This window comes from Arvicanthis niloticus, chromosome 12 (genome assembly GCF_011762505.2).
Source record: "Arvicanthis niloticus isolate mArvNil1 chromosome 12, mArvNil1.pat.X, whole genome shotgun sequence".
In the NCBI taxonomy this organism is placed as follows: Eukaryota; Metazoa; Chordata; class Mammalia; order Rodentia; family Muridae; genus Arvicanthis; species Arvicanthis niloticus.
Genome location: NC_047669.1, coordinates 68,454,240 through 68,475,326, shown reverse-complemented (window position 1 = coordinate 68,475,326; position 21,087 = coordinate 68,454,240). Strand labels below are relative to the sequence as shown.

At 36.6% G+C, this 21,087-nt stretch overlaps 1 long non-coding RNA gene across 2 annotated transcripts in view; it reads left to right on the top strand.

Annotated features, from left to right (window-relative positions):
* The window catches only part of LOC143444083 (uncharacterized), a 35,898-nt gene extending 15,278 nt beyond the window's left edge, over nucleotides 1–20,620 (top strand). The window contains exons 2-3 of one of the 2 annotated variants that reach the window (XR_013113632.1): nucleotides 1,509–1,579; nucleotides 18,093–20,620. This is a non-coding gene — a long non-coding RNA (uncharacterized LOC143444083). Of the gene's footprint in view, nucleotides 1–1,508; nucleotides 1,580–18,064 lie in introns of both variants that reach the window. The other variant, XR_013113631.1, reaches the window with a different exon arrangement.
* The last annotated feature ends 467 nt before the right edge of the window (nucleotides 20,621–21,087 follow it).

Sequence of the window (21,087 nt, the reverse complement as noted above, 5' to 3'; positions counted from 1 at the left end):
TTTATATTTTTGAAGTGTTTTAAAATGAAAACACTTAATTTAGCATAGTTTGAATCTAATAGATATGAAAAGCCATTCTACACCTTATTAAGAGGTTGCACTATTGAAGAGTAAATGGTAAAGTGGCTGATTAAGGACCTGGTTTTAAGTGCTCTGTCCTCAATTTTGATGCAGCAAATGAAACACTTTGGCTAGAAAGTACTCCAATCAGCCAAGCATAGAGTGTGGTTGATATAAAAAAAAAAAATCAGAGAACAATTTAAAAGATGAAAATTTATTTTACCTCAAGGTTTCTAAAACATTGAAATATTTCATAATATCATATGATAGAGACACTGAGGTACATTTCTTAGGTCTTTATAGTTGAACTGATCTTATTTGATCTTATGTCCAAGGGAAGAATTTGTCTGGCTTCACTAATTTCATTTCTGCATCAAAATAGACGCACTATGGCGAAGGACATTGTAGTGGAAATTTGTTTGCTTCATGACTTCTAGGAAGCAAAGATGGCAGACAGGAGGGATAAATTGCAAGGCAGAGTCCTCAAGGTTACCCCAAGTTTACCTGTAGCTCTACCTTCTAAAATTTCTAGCATTTTCAAATAGCAGTGATCAGAGCATCAAGCATTTACCACATGAATCTGATAGGGTTTTTAATACTCAAACCATAATATATAAAAATACAGAGACAATACACATGGACATGGACACAGAGTTCCTTTTCAGATACATCACTACACAGTGCACACAAACACAAACATCTGTGGCAATAGAAACTGAAAATAAAAGTAGGAAAGATCTTTGATAGGGTGGCCATTTTTACTATATTAATTATGCCAACCAATGAGCATGGGGTATCTCTTCATTTTTCTGAGATCTTCGATTTCTTTCTTGAGAGACTTGAAGTTATTGTCATACAGGTCTTTCACTTGTTTTGTTAGAGTTACCCCAAGATATTTTAAATTGTTTGTGGCTATTGTGGAGGGAGTTGTTTCCCTAATTTCTTTCTTAGCCTGTTTATCATTCGTATAAATGAAGTTTAGTGATTTATTTGAGTTAATTTTATATCCAGTCACTTTGCTGAAGTTAGTTATCAGCTGGAGAAGTTCTCTGGTAGAATTTTTGGGGTTGCTTACATATACTATCATATCATCTGCAAATAGTAATACCTTTATTTTTTTCTTTGCCAATTTGTATACCCTTGATCTCTTTTTGTTGTCTTATTATTCTAGGTAGCAGTTAAGAGTACTATATTGAATACATATGGGGTGAGCGGGCATGCTTGTCCCTGATTTTAGTGGAATTGCTTCAAGTATGTCTCCATTTAATTTAATATTGGCTGTTGGTTTGCCATAAATTGCTTTTATTATGTTTAGTTATGGGCCTTGAATTCCTAATCTCTCCAATGCTTTTAAAATGAAGGGGTGTTGTATTTTGTCAAATGCTTTTTTCTGCATCTAAGGAGAGTATCATATCATGTGATTTTTTTCTTTGTGTTTGTTTATATAGTGGATTATGTAAATGGATTTTTGTATGTTGAAGCAACCTTGCATCCCTGGGATGAAGCCTACTTGATCATGGTGAGTGATGGTTTTGATGGATTCAAAGAATTTTAAGAATTTTATTGAGTATTTTTGCATCAATATTCATAAGCAAGATTGGTCTGAAGTTCTCTTTTTTTTGGTTGATTCCTTGTGTGGTTTAGGTATCAGAGTAATTGTGGCTACATAGAACAAGTTAGGTAGTATTTCTTCTGTTATAGATTCAATGTCATTCCCATCACAATCCCGACACAATTCTTCAAAGACATGGAAAGAGCAATTCTCAAGTTTATCTGGAAAGGCAGAAAACCCAGAATAGCCAAAACAATTCTTAACAATAAAAGATTGGCTGAGGGAATCTCCATCCTTGACCTGAAGCTTTACTACAGAGCAATAGTGACAAAAACTGCATGGTATTGGTACAGAGACAGACATGTTGATCAATGAAATAGAATTGAAGACACAGAAATAAAACCACACACTTATGGACACTTGATCTTTGACAAAGACACCAAAAATATACAGTGGAAAAAGAAAACATCTTCAATAAATGGTGCTTGTCTAACTGGCTGTCTGTACATAGAAAAATCAAAATAGACTCATATTTGTCACCTTACACAAAGCTCAAGTCCAAGTGGATCAAAGACCTCAACATAAAACCAGATACACTGAATCTAATAGAACAGAAAGTGGGAAAGAACCTTGAACTCATTGGTACAGGGTGGGGGGATTTCCTAAACAGAATTTCAGTGTCTCATGCTCTAAGACCAAGAATTGATAAATGAAACCTCATGAAACTGGAAAGCTTCTGTAAAGCAAAGAATATAGTCAATATGACAAACCAGCAACCACAGAGTGGGAAAAAATCTTCACTAACCCCACATTCAATAGAGGTCTAATATCCAAAGTATATAAAGAACTCAAGAAGCTAACCACCAAAAAACTCAAACAACTCAATCAAAAAATGTCAAATGACTAAGAAGCACCTAAGGAAGTGTTTAAAGTCCTTAGTGATAAGAGAAATGCAAATCAAAACAACCCTGAGATTCCACCTTACACTAATCAGAATGGCTAAGATCAAAACTTCAGGTGGCAACATATGTTGGTAAGGATATAGAGAAAGAACACTCCTCCATTGCTGGTGAGGTAAACTGGTACAACCATTCTGGAAATCAATCTGGAGGTTCCTCAGAAAATTGGAAGTAGATCTACTTGAAGACCTAGCAATACCACTCTTGGGAATATATCCAAAAAGTGCCCCACCATGCCACAAGGGTATTTGTTCCACTATGTTCAAAGTGGTCTTATTTGTGATAGCCAGACACTGGAAACAAGCCAGATGTCCCACAACCAAAGAATGGATACAGAAGCTGTGATTCATTTACACAATGGAATACTATTCAGCTATTAAAAACGAGGACATCCCGAGTTTTGCAGGCAAATGGATGGAACTAGAAAATATCCTGAGTGAGGTAACTCGGCAAAAAAAAAATAGAAAGAAAGAAAGAAAGAAAGAAAGAAAGAAAGAAAGAAAGAAAGGGAGAAAGAAAGAAAAGAAGAAAGAAAGAAAAGAAAAGAATAGAATATAGAATACCCAAAATACAGTCTACAGAATTCAAAAAGGTCAACAGGCTGAAGGGCCCAAGTGAGGACTCCTCAGTCCCACTTGTAGGGAGGGAGAAGAAAGCAATCACAAGTGGGCAGGGAGGTAGGGAGGGACCTAGGAGGGAAAGTGGACGTGGGTTGGAGGTTGAGAGGGCTACCTGATCTGGTATTGGGTGAGGGAAAAGGACTGAAGCCCTGAGGGCCAGCAAAAAGAATGGAAACCGGCAACTTTGGAGGTAGGAGGGTGAGGGAATCCTCCAGAATGCACCAGAGACCTGGAAGGTGAGAGACTCTCAGGGCTCAAAGGGAGAGACCTTAGATGAAGTGCCTGACAGTAGGGAGAGGGAACTTAGAGAGCCCACCTCCAACAGGAAGACAGAGCATCAAGTGAGGAAGGGGGGTTGCCTTCCCACAGTCATAACTCTGACCCATATTTGTTCCTGTCTGAAAGAACTGTAGGGAGGGAAATGGAGATGAGCCTGAGGAAAAGAAGGTTCAGATAGGCCCAAAGTGGGATCCAGCTCAAGGGGAGGTTCCAAGGCCTGACACTATTACTGAGGCTATGGAGTGCTCACAAAAAACGGACCAAACTCCGGAAGACCCAACAAGCAGCTGAGTACAATGCAGATATTTGCACCCAACCAATGGACAGAAGGTGCTGACCCTGTGGTTGAATTAGGAAAACAAAGGTCTGAAGAAGCTGAGGAGGGGGCTGACCCTGTAGGAGGAACAGCAGTCTCAATTAACCTGGACCTCCGAGATCTCTCAAACACTGGACCACCAACCGGGCAGCATACACCAGCTGATATGAGGCCCCAACACATATATAGCAGAGGATTGCTGGGTCTGGGTTCAGTCAGAGAAAATGCACCTAACCCCCAAGAGACTGGAGGTCCCAGGGAGTTTAGAGATCTGGTTAGGTGGAGGTTGGGGGTGGGGGCATTCTCATGGAGACAGGGGGTGGAGAGGAGGTATGTGATGTGGAACAGTTGGAGGGTGGGCCAAGAAGGGGGAATAAAATCTGGAGTGTAAATTAAAAAATAAATAAATAAATAACAAAAAAGTAGGAAAGATCTGACATGCACATGTGTTGAAGGTGTAGCAGTCTATATTTCTTTATATACCTTAAGATTATTTAGCATAGTAGGATTTTTCTTATTTGTTATCTATCCCTTTGCATGTAGTGATATCTTTTTCAGTCCTGGATATGATATAAACTGAAAATGTAGTGCAGTACAGCTAATATTTTAAAATAGACTTTGAAACTAAGTTGGTTGCTTTCTTTCAACAATGCTATTTTCATTTTTTTCACAAATTACCAATGTGTTTGCTAGCTCTTAATTAGAAGCTACACCCATAAAGTATTACCAAGTGACAGCATATACATGCACAAAGACAATGACAGTCATGATAATATGGGGGAAGGAGGGTGTGGAGGAAGAATGGGAAGCATCAACCCTACACAAAGTGTCTAAGGAATTCTAGGAGTGGGAGAAATAGTATTTCCCAGGGAGTAGCACAACAGCTGCTTATTTAATCCAAGTGGTCAGCTTTGAAAACATACATAAAATTAATATTATACTCAGCTGCCTCTATTTATATAGTTAAGTGTGTGTGTGTGTGTGTGTGTGTGTAAAACAACAATTAATGAAATAGGGGCCATGAATTTGAAAGACAGTAATGAGGGATCTATGTGATGTTTTGGAACGAGGAAAGGAAATGAGAAATGATTATAATTATATTCTAATGTAAAACAATGAAGTAAAATGAGTTTCTCAGTAATTAAGTAAAATGAAGAAGACCAGGTCAGGCATAAAGTCTCAAGACATGCATCCAAATCTCTCATGTCATCTTACAGAAGACTCCAATAGACATCTGTTGAAAATATCAAAGTTTACATACTATCAGCTGATGGAGAGTTATCAATATTCTATTTGGATTTAAAATATAGAAGTCTTTCACCTAGATCTTAGGTAGCGTCCATCACATCTGCACAATTTATGTGATGTGACATGGTCATAGATATTCTCAGGTTTAGAAGCACTTAACCTTCCATCTATCTACACATCTACCTACCTCCAACCCCTATCTATGCACCCACTCATCCATTCATCTATAGTTAGGCACTTACATCAAATTTTATTCCAAGGTCAATATTATGTGGTTAGAAAGACATCTTTTCATCAAATAATATTTCATTATGGAAGACCAAAAAAAAAAAAAAACATGTTTTTTTCCTAATGGGCCTAGAAGATACTATAAATTAAATATGATTATTATATTCACCAGATTAAAAAATGTTTTTCTAATTTTTTCCATCTGAGGACCTCTCCTATTTGCTGTATCTTGATTTTGATAATAATATTTCCGACCAGGAGTATTTCTTGGCAGGGTTAAATTATGGGGAGAGTATAGTGATAAATCTCAAGTGACACTTCAGATGAGGACTGGATGGGTCACACTGAGGAGTGATGGGGACCATGGCAAACAGTGAGTACAGTCTTGAATTTGGAGAATAGTGCCATGAATCCTGCTGATTCAAAGTATGAACTAAGTGCTGCCTGATAACCCGCTCCCTTGTTTTTCAAGTAGAGAGCAGATCATAAAGAAAGATGGGATTTGATGTGAAAGTCCCCAGCTGTAATGTTAGTAATATATTTTCAACAGCTTAAGAGCCAAATAAAATGTATTATGAGCCGGGTTCAACTTGGAAGTTGTCAGTTTGCACCATCTATTTTAGAGATAGAGCTGAAAGCCAAGTACACACCAGTCTGTCTGGGAATTGATGTTTGAAGGATTTGTACGTCCTGACAGAACTAGGACCTTGATGAACTCTTCAGCATCCTGCCCTCCTCCATGCAGATTGTGATAGAAGTGTCACTTCTGAAGGTTCACACCACATAAGACTGTAATAATTACCCTACCCACAGGACCACAGCTTCTGCACAAAACACAGTTTTCATGGTGCACAGGCAAACTACAGAGCAATCTAGACATGCCGACAGTCCCCATACCAATTTGCTTTTTTTTTTTTTTTTTTTTTTTTTTTTGTTAGCACAACATCTATAAGTCCTAGCTACAACACTTCTTGCAATGTGTTTTAAGAGATCTCTTAATGGAATAGGAACCGTGACATATTGGGATTTTCCATTATTATTTTAGTGTTTTTTTTTTTTTTAATGGTGTTTATTTTGTCTTTTTGTGCTTCTGGGGACTGAACCCAGGAGTTTGAACCTGCATGTCAGGTAAGTGCTCTTCTACAGAGTGACATCAACAGCTCACCTGTTTTTGACTAAGTAGACAATTTATCAGATAAAAAAGGCATTTATTTATCATTAATACTGAAGCAAGACATTGAGCAGAAACTAATTGGCAGTTACAGAATGAGTAAATAGTGACTGAGCCCATACTAAGTGACACAGATTTATAGATGTGGAACCCAGCATATGTTATGTGACCTTCCAGCGACTGCTAAAATTAAAAGCAACCAACAAAAGGGAGTAAGTGTCAGTCAAAATGTGGAGGACTGTGGGTTGCCAACCTGTCTAAAAGAGCTGCAGGGACAAAAATGGAGAAGATAATGAGGGAAAGGAGATCAGTGACAGGCCCAAATTGGGATCCAGCATAAGGGGATACTCCAAGGCCTGATACTATTACTGATGCTATGATTGCTTACAGACAGGAGCCTAGCATGGCTGTCCTCTGAAAGGCCCCAAAAGCTGCTGAAAGAGACAGATGTAGATATTTAGACCCAACCAATGGACTTAAGTAAGAAATGCTTGTGGCTGAATTAGGGAAAAACTGGAAGAGCCTGAGGAGGAGGGTGACCCTCTAGGAAGGCAAGCAGTCTCAACTAAAGCAGACCTCTGAGATCTCTCAGACACTGAGCCACTAACCAGGTAGCACACACTAGCTGATACGAGGACCCCCAATACATATACAGCAGAGAACTGCCTAGTCTGGCCTTAGTGAGAAAAGACACACCTAACCCTCAAGAGACATGAGGCCCCAGGTAGGGGGTAGGTCTGGTGGAGTGTGTGTGTGAGGGGTGGGGACATCCTCTTGGAGACAGGAGAGGAGGAATGGGATGAGGAACAGTCAGAGGGCAAACCAGGAAGGGGATAATGACTGGACTGTAAAAAATGATTAAATAATAATGATAATGATGATGATAATAAACGGAGCAAAAACAAACAAAAAACAAAACCAAAAAACTTGGAGGAATGTGTCTCTACTAAGGCTTCACTTCTGATCCTCTTGAGTAGTAGTAGTATGTTTGCAATATTATCCACCCAAGGCCACTGTCCATGTCTCACAATCAAATTGGGGCCCATAGGTCTCTTGTGACAATGAGTGAGGGCAGCTTTGTGTGTCCATACTCTCACTATTTCTATATCAACTATCTAGTTTCTCTACTCTGCCTTTTCTGTGAATCCTATTGATGACCTTAGAACACACACACACACACACACACACACACACACACACACACACACACATACACTGCAACAAAAGAGAAAGAAGAAAGACAGTGCATGCAAGTGGCCATTTCTACTAATAGGCTGTTAGGAGCTTGTTGCTCAAATTGATATTTTATGTTCATATAATTTCAGTTAAACAAATCTAAAGTTGGATGGCTACTATTTATGAAGAGAACTGTACACATTGGATGTTATCCATGTGTTACAGTAGTGAATCCTTAGAAAAATTTTAATAAATGAATATATATGTACTGGTATGGGGCATATATGCTTATTTTAATCTCCAATGAAGAATGGGATAAAAAAATAATTGATTATAATAAAACAAAGCTTAAATAAATAATAAAATTGTGACAATAAGAAATGATAGAATAAAATAAAATATATTAGCCATTCAAATAACACTTTTAAAAAAAATGACTGTTACTCAAGATAAGTATTTTGGTTAAACTTAATAGTCCAAGAAAGTGACTAGGTCTTGATTTGAATCTATTCCCCACTAAAGTATTGCAATTTTCAATTCCATCACAAAATTTCATCCTCTGCAGCTGTTTGTACTGGTGTAGCTATTTCAGGGTTATATGACATCCAGCATATATTCTCATAATATATAAGCAATGAGATTAGTGGTTGTACGTACACCCACATCCAGCTTTGGTCTCAAAGTGTTTTCACACAGAGTTTTCTCAGAAGCATCACCTTCAGTGTAGCCAACCATGTGATATTCTGGTTACATGGAGAGTTAGGATGCACTTATTTTTGTAGCAAGAACTTAGCTAAGGTGATGGGGAGACTTACAGTTTAGAAAACCTTTCAGAGTTATCTTGCTTTGTGGTGAAGCTCCCAGTCATCTATTTATGTCAACTTTGAAGGGGTGTGCTCTTTCCTGAGGAAGCTTTCCTCCAGGGGTAACAGTTTGGAGAGAGGGCCCAGAAGATAAGCATTGAAACTCAATTCTTTTTTTTGAGGACTTGTGTGAATATATACTTCAGTTTTGAAGGGAAAACCCATGCATCAGAGCAGTTTCATCCACTGCAAATAGACATCTTGATTTGCTGTCTGATAACCAGCCACTCAGAGGCTAACCTTTGCTAGTATTTTAAGATTTTGATCAGGCCACTCAATAAATCAAAACTTCCTTAGGCCTGTGTTGCTCTTGGTCTTTATCATAGTGGAATGGTAGTCCAGTTTTTAAGAATCAAAACTAACAAAGGAAAGAAGTGGTACCAGTTGTTGTGGCTGTTTGTAAAGGAGTCTGTATCAGTTGAGGAGTTCTCCAGCAGATTTGCCCTGAATTCTTATTGACCAGAGCTGAGTCTTAGGACAAGTGAAGTTTACACATTTAATCTTTTGTCACAGGAATTGGAAAGTTTGGTTTAATTCACTTTATTACTTTGTGGCTAAAAATATTGTTCCCTGATGGGATTTATCAATAAAAATAAAGTAGGAAAAACATATTGAAAGCAAAAGGAGCAGAATTAGTCACAGGCCATTTTATTTTGATTTTCAAACCACATTGACCTCTACTTTATCATGTGCTTTCCAGACATTTGCAGGCTTTCTGAGAATGGAGGCTATGGGACTTATTAAACCAGTGCTTTCCTGAACTCAATCTCTTTCCTTCTCTCACATACAGTGGATTATGAGACAAAAACCAGGATAGAAAGAACAGACATAGTAGACTGGAATGAATTAGGTACACCATGCTTACAGGTAATTGGTGATAAAAGGGTTGACTGGAGAAATCTAGCTCTATCCAGTGAGAACCAATTTTTGCTTCCATTTACAACAATCTCTATTTGAACCACCAAGAACATGTGGTTTCCTATTAGAGGCTTCTCAATGCTGATGTTGACTGGTGTTGTATTGGAGTAGAGGACATCTGCATTAAATTAACTTAGTTGAGTGAGTCTTCAAAAATGGGGTCATAGAGTCCTAGAAATTTAAGGTTGGAGAGCCTTTGGAAATGATTCCATGCTAACTCATCACTTTATACAGGAACCTAAAGTCTGGAAGGGGCAGGTTGCCCAAAATATACATATGAATGTTCACAGAAATGTTTCCTGGTTTTATTTCCCATTAAGTAATGGTTATGTCTTGTGGGGCCATGGGCTACGCTTTGGATAGATTTAAATGCAACTTGATCATGATTGTCGCCAAAATGTTGACAAGATCCAAACTCATTCAGACTCAAGGATACCATTATAGATAGCTTAAGTAACACTTTTAACATTGAAATTTGCTCTAGGAGCCAAAAATCAAACCTTAGAAAATAATTTTTCTAAAAGATAATAATAATGATTGTTATTGAATTCACACAATAACTAATGTTTCTGAATTAGCAAAATAAAATGAGTATTTTAGCAAGGATCTATTTAACCTGATGAAGTCCCAACAGCCCAAATTTAAACATGGTCTAAAGTTTGTTTAATATGAAAATCTATCCAAAGGGAAACATTTGTTTCATCTGTAGTGAGGAAATGGACATGTGTTATTAGGTCGGTGGTCAAAGCCAGGAGTTCTGCAAAAATTTCCACTGGCTGATTGTTTCTTATAATCCAAAAAAGAACAAATATTTGAAAGAGAAATCAATGGTAGTGAGTAAATCACTTAAAAATGCTACTTTAGAAATAAAACTCATGTGGGGATTGGGTAGTACAAGAATCGAGTAATATTTTTCTTTTGCTGGACGTGCGAAGTTTGGTAGTAAAACTGAGGTCCAGCTTGAGTAAACTGTCAAAAGGTGAAAAGTGTAATCCAAACAGCCAAGTGTCTTAAATGGTGGCTCTTGTCTGAAGCTCTCTCAAAATGTATGGCACTGTTTTATGTTTTGTCTTAGCCTATGTTAGTTAGCAAACATTTCAAATTATTTTCCTTATCATTTATTGTTTTGATACATGAATTTTACTTTTATTAAAGGTCACATAGTAGAATTATATGTTTAGAAAGAAATTTAAAGAGCTTGTAGGTGAAACATTTTTTTAAAATGATCGAGTGAATGAAGTTAAGTTAGAGCAAAACAATTTGCACAGTCATATGCCTAGTTTTAGAAAGCTTCTAGCTTTCATTTTATTACTTTTATATAGGAAGGATAACAGTGGTCTTTTCCAGTCTCTGAACTCTTCGTAGAATTTATAAAATTAGACTATTAATTTAACCAACCTAACAGTTTTCTATGTGCAACTTTTAATGAGAAATATGTTTTAAGTTAATTTATTTCAAACACTATATTCTGATCTCAGTTTCCCTCCTTCCCTTTATCCATCCAACTTCATATTATATTCATCTCTGTCTCTTCAGGAAACTGTAAAAAACAAAAAACAAAACAAAACAAAAAGCACAGAAAAAAAACACAGAAAAAAAAAGACAAGAGAAAACATAAGAAACATTTATATACACAGACACACACACATACCAAAGCAAAACTCATTAAAAAACAAATTGGAAACCATAATATATAAACAAAAGATCATTAAGGTACAAAAAAACTTCTGCCTAAATAAAGCAACATGTACCAAAAAAATTTTCCAAAAGTATCATTGATTTTGTTTTGTGCTGGTCTGGTCTTCTACTGCTCAGCATGTAGCCTGCTCTATAGCCACTGAGACTCTGTAAGAGAATATTAATTTTCTCTCAGTGTGCCATCAGTTGAAGATAGCTTCTTGGTTAGAGATGAGAACTTACATCTACTTTTCCTTCCCAATTTCTAGTTTAGACAAGTGTAGGTCCTGCCCATGCTGCCATGGTCTATAAGAGTTTATATGTGCACTAATCCTATTGTGTCTAGAAGACAACTATTTCTTCATATTATCCATTCTCTTTGGGTTTTACAGACATTTGTGTCTTTTCAGTAGAGTTTCCTGAGTCCTGAGGGAATGGACTTGACAGAGAAATCCCACTTAAGATTGAGTGTGCCCGGGTCTCTCACTCTTTGCACATTGTCTAGTTGTGGCCCTTTATATTAGTTCCTGCTTACTCCAGGAGGAAGATTCTCCAATGATGGCTGAGTGAGATATTGACCTACAGATAGAGCAGAGTGTTGTTAGGAGTCATTTTATTGCTACTCTCCTTTACCAAAAAAACGGATTTTGTCTTTAGGACAGTGGCCTATCTAATCTCAGGTTCTTGGCCGCCCAAGAAGTATTTGACAAAGATTCCATCTCCTGGAATGTACCTTAATTTCAACAAGATAATGGTCAACTAATTATACAACTTTTGTATCACTAGTGATGCATCTTACAGGCAGGTCACCTATGTAGATTGAAGAGTTCATAGCTGAGTTGGCATTTATTTTATCTTTTGGTACCATGCAGTGTACCTTCCAGTACCATGAACAGTAGTCAGTCAGCTCGAGTTAGGTGCCAGCTCAACTTCTCCATGTTGTCTTCAGCAATAGGGCCTTCCCAACAACTTGTGGTGAAAACCAAACAGCCTAGTCAATACTGTGAGTATTTGGGCATTTCCATGGAACCCTATTGGCTAAAAACTTAATTGGATGTAACTTATTTAATCTAAATAGGAAAAATAGTGTATATAGTTATAGAGAGATAGGGAGAGTGGAATAAAAGGATCAAAAGGAGAAGGGAAAAGAAGGGAATACAGGAGGGACAATTAAGTGCATAAATGTCTTGCTCAGTATGTATAATGTTGCGTGTATGGCTGCTTTCAGGACTGATGATTTGGTCCTGAATAAGCAATCGGTGTGCTTTTTTCTGGAGAAGACTTTCTCTCACTCTCAGCATTCCTTAGTTATCTGTAGCTTTTGATTTAGGGTTGGACACCTGTGAAGGTTTCTCATGTTAGCACGTCAGTTGTTGTCATCCTTGTTAAGCTAATGGTTAGGCTGATAAACTTACTCATTTTTTTAAAAACAGAACTAGATATAAAGAACTGTCTAAGCAACAGTTATTAAGGACTGGCAAACCTGACAAGAAACAGAAGGACCATAGACTAGAGAGGGACAGCATTCCTTTCTGTACTTCTGACCAAAGACCTGACATCAATTTAAGGGAAAAAGATTTATTTTGGCTCCTACTTTCAGTAGTTTCAGCCTGTGGTCATTTGGCTTGATTACTTTCAGGCCATTGTAATTAGAGAAGAATGACAACAGTAATTTATGGCAGAGATGATTGCCTACCCCAGGGCCACAGAGAATGGAGACAGGAATATCTTCCCTTTGATGGGACACCTCTCCCTTCCTCTAACTTGCCAAGTTCCTCAGAGCCCATTCAGCTTTAATCAGACAAGTGTGGTCCAGTAACTTTATAATGTCATCAACCGGTAAATACCAAACCACTGACACATGAACTTTGGGGACAATGTATAGCCATATCAGGAAAATATCAATAGTTCTACAAATCTGAGCAGATCTTGTGAATGTCCGTGCACCTGACACATGACGCACATCATAGTTGACACTGATAATGACTAGTTTTGGATGATCAGTGTGTTTCAGGATGTGTGCCCTACATTTTATCTTTGCTTAAAATTCTCTAGTAAAAAAAAAAAAAAACCAATGAGGGCGGAGTTTAATACGATTTCTTTCCCCTTTGTTTTTTCTTTTATTGAAAATAGATTTTTTTTAGTAATACATCATCCTGGTTATGATTCCCCTTCCTCTACTCCTCCTAGCTCATTTCATTAGCCCACATCTGGATCTACCTCCTTTGTGTTGCAATGAAAAATATAAGGAATAATGATAAAATATAAAATATTAAGATAGACTAAAAACTAACACATTGGAATAGAACACAACAAGCAACAAAGGAAACTAGCCCAAGAAAAAGCCCAAGAAACAGATATTGACACAGAGATCCAGTTACTTACAAACTCAGGAATACCATAAGAACACTAACCTGGAAGCTCCCCTTGCTAGGGTAAAGGGTGTGATTTAAATCAAAGAGGGAAGTTTTTTTTTTTTTTTTTTTTTTTTTTTTTTTTGCATATAGTTTATGGTTTATAGAGCAAACTGCAAATGATATTTTAATAAGACTTTGAAACACTATTAAGTAATATTTAGAAGACTTCTGATATGCAATCATATACTGTTCTAGTTAAAATCAATGCTGTGTTTTGATCATTTTTAAATGAATCCTATTCAAATGAGTTTAATATGGTTCCTTGTAACCCAAAGTGTCATTCTCTTTACTGTCAGACAATGATAAATCGATCATATTAGTGATTAGTATTAATTCAGGTATACTTATATACTCTGAATATTATTTCTAGGGTTTGCTTTCACATATAAAATTATTACAGATATTGCTTATGACTTTGATCTAGGTAGTTTTGGAATAGGTTACATTTGATTTTGTAACACTGATCTATCATTATTTTATCATTGTATTTATCAGATAAATTTGTAAAATTAAAAGCCTATATAGGCACTAGATGTATTTTGAAAGTAATATTCTATAATTTTTAGGTATCAAAAGTAGTAAGTTGATTATTAGCATGTAGGAAGTTATCAATGAAAACAGCTCTCTCCAATAGAAGCAAATCTTGGTAGGATTCTGCCATTTCCATGTGCAAATGGGATGTCATGCTGTTTTAACAGTTATGAATAAAACAATCCTAAAAACGTGCCTTCAAATTTGAAACAACATTGAGGTTCTTGCAGTTCTCGATGTCAGTATTTGTACGTAGGATTCTTAGCACTTATTATGAATTTCCAGCCAGATACAAATAATGTCACTGCTATTATAATTGTATAATTATCACTTGTTAATATTTACATTTCTAAATCTGAATGAAAATATATGGATTTTTTTCAATATAATATAATGAAATCAAACAAGTCTACCATTGGGGTTGGGAAGATGGCTTAAGAGTAAAATGTTCAGCAAGCAAGCATAAACATTTGAGTTTGATTCCCACAACCCACATACAAAGCTAGCTGTTCTGGTTATAGTACCAGAACAGGATTCCTTGGACGTGTGAGAGAACTTATCTTAAAAGAGAGAAACAAAGATATCAGGCATCCATCTCTTGCTTATACATGAATGTGCAGGTGTGTGTGTGTGTGTGTGTGTGTATGTATGTATGTTTGTTTACCCACATAGATATGTGCACATATACACACACAGGCGTTCACCTACTAAGACATGCTCATACACACACACACACACACACACACACACCACCACAACCACCACCTCCACCACCACCAGATATTAAGGGACATAAGAGAGGGAAGGAACTGTTACTGTCAATATATTCTTTGGCTCTGCTATCAGTGTGGTATGACAAAAAGACCTCAAAGGACATCTGCTTTCGACATGAAAGTAGGCCTTTTTATGAGACAAGTATTGCAAATTCATGTTTTTCCACTTCCCAGGTCTACTTTATTTCCCTTCTGAGTGAGATTCAAACATCCTTGGGCCCTCCTTGTTGTTTAGCTTCTTTGGTTCTGTGGATTCTACCATGGTTATCTTGTGGTCTATGACGAATACTCACTTATAAGTGAGTATATATTGAACTGGGTGGAAGAGCATGTGGGGGTGGGGGAAGGAAACTGGGGTGGGAAATCAAGTATGGAGAGAGTGGGAATGGGGGATGAGAGGACTGGGAGATAGAAGGGAAATCAATCAGTGGGATGGGCATTTCCAGGACAAGCTGCAGACCTGGGACAAGGCAGGCTCCTGGGAGGATATAGGGAAGACCTTAGCTGAGACTTCTAGCAGTAGGGGAATATGGACTGTGAAATGGTCACCTACTGTAGCCAAGCAGGACTTCCAGTGGCAGGACAAGGATACTATTCTATCTACAAAATCTTCAACCCAAAATTTGCCTTGCTTATAGGATGTGTAGGGGTAAAGATGGAGCAGAGACTTGAGGGAATGGCCAACCAATAACTGGCCCAACTTGAGACCCACCCCATGGGAGAGACCCAAACTATGACATTATTAATGATACTCTGCTATGTTTGCAGATAGGAGCCTAGCACAACTGTCATCTGAGAGGCTACATCCTGCAGCTGAAGGAAACATGTGGTGATCCAGAGCCAAACAATAGGCAGAGCTTAGGGAGTCTTGTGAAGAGTTAGGAGAAGGATTCAGGGACCCAGAGAGGTAAAGGATACCACAAGAAGACCTATAGAGCCAAGTGACCTGGACCCATAGGGCTCACAGAGACTAAACCTAGACCCCTGCTGATATGTGTAGATGTACAGCTTGATCTTCATGTGGGTCCCCCAACAATTGGAGCCGGGGGCCATCTTTGACTTGGACTCTCTTGCATGCCTTTGGGTCCATTTTCTCTAGCTGGGCTGCCTTGTCTGGCCTCCTTAGGAGAGATGAACTTAGTTCTAATTCAACTTTTGCCAGGGTGGGTTGGTATTCGGGGTGGGGATTCCCTTTCTCAGAGAAGGGGAGCGGGGAATGGGAGAAGGGTGCTTGGAGGGTTACCTGGCAGAGAGAAGGGTGGGAGGTTTTGATTGGGGATATAAAGTGAATAAATAAATTAATGAAAAAAGTTTAAAACCTCAAGGTAACTTTTCTCCAGAGTTAGTCATGTACTAATGTTACAGAACAGTGTGAGCATGTGGTACCATCAAAGCAGAACAAAATGTTTGATCCTGACACTTGGAAAATAGCTTCCAAGGTCTATATTAAGTACCCAAAGAAAAGGAGCACAGTGGAACAGGAGAAAAAAAAAACAGTAACAAAGAGGGCTGAGTATATAATGTAATACTGTAATTCATATTCTAGGCCTGACATTTAAAATGGACAACTTTGAAATTCTAAGATTCAGGTACTAAAATTTCTGTGTTTATTTATCAACAATTTACACATCAGAATGAAGCTGACTGAGCCATGATACTATTGCAGCAGAGGGCACACTTCACTTAGCAGATTATAGTTCAGCATACACGGTCCAGTGTTGTGGAAGATGATTTATATTGTCTTTTCTTAGCAGCATGAATAGCATCAGCAGGCACTAGGAAGCTAGCCACCAGCCAGGGATTTCCTGAGCTGTTTAAAATGGATTTCTCCATGTTCTACAGCCAACGTGTGTGGTGTCTTCTGGAATGGGGTCTTACCATGAAATCATGGTGGATAAAGGGCAACAGTAATATTGTGATAATGTTATTATCAATGAAACAGAATAGAGTAGCCTTAATTAAACATATATAACAACTCTCATTTATCATTTATCAACTCTCTTTATCATTTTTGATAATGGTACCAAAATCATTCATTGGAGAAAATTCACTACTGGGAAAACTTGAAAGTCGTGTGTAGAAGAATGAATGTTGATTTTGTCTCTTACACTGCCCCCAAAGACCCAGAGCTGTAATAACACTGGAAGAAAATCAAAGAGAAAATAATTGAAGACATAGATAGAAGGCAAAGACATTCTGAAAAAGGCTTCAACTTCTTGTCAAAGATTAGCAAGAATTAGTAAGTGAGATTTATTGAACATAAAAAGCTTCCTCACACCAAATCAACCTAATGCCACTGTTGAAATGCATTTAAAAATCACTTGCAATTAACTTCAGTTAGGTATGGTTTATTTATAGTAGTCCTCATCCCTATTGAGTATATACTTGCATACATTTCAAAAAATAAATGCAATCTTGTAACCACTGATGTTATAAAATATTTCCCTGATTCCAAATTCATAATGCTTTGCAAAAAGAACATTTCTGTGGATCAAGTGAACTTGATGGGATATATTTGGTCAAATAAACTATGTTTTAAGTTGATATTAAGTTCACAGCAAGACAAAAAAGAAATATATGTACTTACAGGTATTGCCTCTAAACTTGAAGATTTTCTCCCATTCTTAGCATTCCTGACTATTGTATTCCATTTATTATATTGAGTGAACTAAGTTGACACATCATTATGACCTGGATAGTAGTGTAAGACAGGGCTTACTTTTGATGTTATATATTACATGTGTCAACATATGTGTGAGTCTCAACACCTTTACAATAAATAGAATAGCTTCGTTGTTACAAAAATCTGTTTCCAATGTAATTATTCTTCTGCCCTCCTCTCTGGAAACAATTAATGATACTTTTACTGTATTCACACTTCTCCTGTTTCAGAATGTTTCTTTTGATTAGCCATTTCTACTTATATTTTCTATATTTTTATGCTTGATAATTCATTTACTTTTAGTATTGAACACACAGCCATATGATCATTTAATTAGCCACTAACTCACTGAAGAAAAGCTTGATTGTTTTTACAATTGAAAACAAAATAAATATTGTGTATATTTTCATATAGTTTTGATATGATTTAATTTTCTAAAGGTTCATTTTTTCTGTAGTCATTTATACATATTTCATAATTCAATTTGTCTACTATATGTTTTGCTTGTCATAGTGTTTCATAATTTGGCCATAATAGTTGTATATATAATTAGTTGCTAACAGTTGAATAATATTTCATTTTATGAGAATATCATGATTTGTTTCTCTAAGCAGATGTTTATAGACATTGGTCTGTTTCCAGATTGGAAATATAAAGAAAAAAGATGCTGTAAACGTAGCACAAGATCAACCCTCCGTTCTTCATGCTCTGACAACAGTTGGCTAAGACCACTCATTTTGTGAATTGCTATTATTATTATTTATGATAATGATGATGATTTGTAAATTAGCTATTTTGTATGGTTGGTTATTATTTTCCCATTGACAGCTCCTCATTAAGTTTCTTAATTTCCCCATGATAACCCCAGCTTTGTTGCTTTTGTATTTTCCATATTTCAAACACTGTCAACCTATTTTAGGACTACAAATGTTGAAATCTAAACATTGACATTTATTTGGTTTGCTACCCTTATGTTTTTTATAAATAAGTAGTGAAAAATTTATCTGAAAAGTAATTAAAGCGTATATTATGATGTGTTGTCTTCAAAGAATTATGTACTAAAGAGTCACCATATTTAGATTTTTTTGTGTTGAAAATAATAAAATGCACTCTATACATGCCTAATCATTTAATTTATTTTAAGCTACTCTCACTCTGAAGTATTCAATTGTCCTTCTCTCTCAGATGAGGTGATATTCTTCAGCAAAGCTTGAGCATTGAGAAGGTAGGCATAGAGCAATAAAAGAATGGTCTACCACTTATCTAAACAGATCAACAGACCTAACCTTGACAATCAACAGGATGACTGATGTCATGACCAGATCACTCACATCTCATCAAGAAGGTCTTTGGATGTTTGAAATGCAAATCACTTCCCTATACTCTTTAAACATTTTTGACTATCATTTTATACCAATAAAGATATTCATATGATGGATAAAATGTACCTGGCAAAAAAGACACACAAACAAATTATTAATATGTAGAAAAGATAGTTTGTCAAAATTCTGTTCCTGCATGGACAAGCAGTTTTGACCTTGGTTAGCCAACTCCCCAATAAACCTGCTGATTGCATCAAAAAAGATAGTTATACACATAATTTAAATAAATAACATTTTAACCCAACTTAAAAATTCAGGCATAATTATTAGCAATAATCTTTATTGTTAAATGTTTGAGAACACCAAGCTGATGAAACTCACTGAAGAAGTGTTATGATAGTTTAATGACTCTACTCGCAACTAATCGGGTCAAAGCTTTATTTTTTTAATAGGCAAAGTTTGGGAAGTCAACCATGACATAGTTGTATTTTCTCTACCCTTAGGACTAATAAAGTAAAACAACCAATAATAGCAAAAGCAAGTCCTCAGGAAGTCACATTAGCAATGAAGGAGATTACCAAATGAAGATTTTTTTTTCTTGATACAGCAGTTTTGCATCTACTCTTGCTCTCTTGATTGCATCCATTCTGTGTCTTGAATTTATTGTATACTAGTACCATGTGTGTATTCTCTGTATTTTCCTAGCATTAAAAGTCTGTATTGCATACTAACAAAAGTTGTCAGTTGCTGGGGGGTAGTCACAGTCCCTTGATTGTGTATATGTATGTGCTTTATCTATGTACTATCTTTGAACAAGGTTTCCTAAACATTGCTTTTGGTGTTGGAGTACAAGTTTAGTGGAGATATATTTTTTAGTATATTGTTTAATTATGTCTTACAAAATCTTAAGAGTAAGGATGTTCAAAATACTTCTTTGTTGTTTCTATTCCAACTCTTGGTTTGCAACTCTCAAGGCTGTCTCACCTTTAAATTAAATCCTGTTTTCTTTTAAAAAGATAGTGTACTGCAGATAAGCCATAAATTCCATTATTGCACATTAAATACATTTAAAGGCATAGTAAGAACTAGCCATTTCATGAACTATTATTTACCCTAATTGTTCCCAGCTGAGCTTGGAAAGGAGCCTGGCCTAAGAGTTTTCCTACGACTTGCCAAAAGCCTGTCAGGTTTGATAACTTGCACTACTCTGAACTTGGCTCAGAAGGGTCAGTTTCAGAGTGAACACTAAGCTCCCCCGATATCCAAGCTTGCTTAAAAATGCAGAAACACTGCCAGCTGACTTGCAAGCCACTAGATTTTCAACTTTGTTTTAAGAGGCTCATGTTTTCTTGGAACCAGGGATGGGCTGGTAAGCAAAAGGAAGCCATTCCCATGTGGAACTACAGAGCAGATGGAGTGGTCCTGTGTCCTGGGACGCATCTGTTTTTGTTAGAACATGGTTTATGCATTGGCCTAATGATTTAGAATGAATCTAGGGATACAACAAAGCACTAAATTAAGCTTATTTGATTAAATAACTGAATGTATTTATGCACTTTATTTAATTATTTTGTTACATTAGTCTTTGTTGCATATAGTTTTTTTTTTAATTTACAAATTATGCAAACATTGCTGGTGTCTTTATTACCAAGACTCTAGTCAAATCATTCTTTTTTTAAAGAACATAATTTGTGCTATTAAACTATTAAACATCATGGAGCAAAGAATGAAATATTTGCCTCTTTGTGGTTACAGTTACTTTGTTTAATAAAAGCCGAGAGGCTTATGAGAGGACATTACTACATATTTGTGTCATTGAATGACTAAATGAGGAAATAATAAAATGAATAAAGAAGATGGACAACCTATTTAAAGATGTTCCTTTTTCTTCTGGTCTCATAAACTTTCTCACTGGTGACATTTTAAAGACATTTTTGATAGGTAAATCATATTTTGTAATGTTTCTTAGAAGTTTGTTCTCTGTTATCTGACTTATGATTATATGTAGTTACTTTATATGTATACCATAGTTAAAATCTGGCTTATACATCTATGATGACTATTCCTGGTTGTCAACTTGACCACATCTTGAATGAACTACAATCCAGAAATGTAGGCCACACCTGTGGTCCAGATTTTGGGTCTTTTGATCCGGATCTTGACATAGTGGCCATGAAAAGCTTAGGCCCAGGAAAGGTGGGTATACACATTTAATGACAGAAGTTAGAGACAAGGAGATCTCTTGAGTTCAAGGACAGCCTGGGACAGAGCAAGTTCCAAGTAACGAAGAGCCTAGGTCAAGGCATGGTGGTCCG